General features: G+C 43.6%; 1 non-coding gene across 1 annotated transcript; it reads right to left on the bottom strand.

Annotated features, from left to right (window-relative positions):
- Positions 1-330: 330 nt before the first annotated feature.
- On the bottom strand, positions 331-437 carry LOC131328092 (small nucleolar RNA R71). The gene has a single exon (XR_009200374.1). It is a non-coding gene; the product is annotated as a small nucleolar RNA R71 (small nucleolar RNA).
- Positions 438-945: the final 508 nt, after the last annotated feature.

Raw genomic sequence — 945 nt, forward strand, 5'->3', positions numbered from 1 at the left:
ACGGCGTACACTACACCATCATGTGTACGACTACCCGCCATCACGGCTAACAACTATGAGATTAAGCCTGGTACTCTCCAAATGCTCCCTAAGTTTCAAGGGCAATCTCAAGAGGATCCATATCAACACATCACTGAATTTGAAGCCCTCAGTTCCACGCTTTTAATTCATAATTTTCCGATGGATGCATTGAGATTGATTTTGTTTCAATTCACTTTAATAGGGAACGCCAAACATTGGCTTAGTACTTTGCCAGCTAATTCTATAACATCTTGGGCGCAAATGAGTGCGGCATTCCTTAAGAAATTCTTCCCCATAGGAAAAACACTCAGACTTCGGCAAGAGATTACCACTTTCCAACAAGCTGAGAATGAACAGTTCTATGAGGCTTGGGAGAGATATGGGGATCTCATTCGTAAGTGTCCACACCATGACATACCTAAGTGGCAATTAGTACAGAGTTTTTATTCCGGGCTGCATCCGCAACATCGTGTGATGGTTGATGCCTCATGTGGAGGCTCTGTGATGGTTAAGAATGAAGAGGATGCCTGGCAGTTATTTGAAACTATGAGCGAAGGGTCCCTGCAAAATGTTTCTTTTGAGAGGAGAACTAAGTCAGTCATTACTGGTTCTGATAAGCCACGAGGTATGTATGAGATTAAACCATCTCATGACCTTCAATCTAAAGTAGATGCATTGACTGAGAAAGTTGAACAACTTCTCACCAAGGAATTGGCCACCTCACAGCCTCCACCTTATCAGGAGGCATGTTCTTTATGTGCTAGTCCGGCCCATTATATTGTCGACTGTCCTGCAGCACCATAATTCCCTTTGTTTGTGCAAGAACAGGTTAATGCTGCACAAGGGTATGCCAACGCGCAAGGTTTCTCCAAACCGGGTAATGATCCTTTTTCCACTACTTATAACCAGGGATGGAGCAAACAT

The sequence above is a fragment of the Rhododendron vialii genome, chromosome 5a, assembly GCF_030253575.1.
Source record: "Rhododendron vialii isolate Sample 1 chromosome 5a, ASM3025357v1".
In the NCBI taxonomy this organism is placed as follows: domain Eukaryota; kingdom Viridiplantae; phylum Streptophyta; class Magnoliopsida; order Ericales; family Ericaceae; genus Rhododendron; species Rhododendron vialii.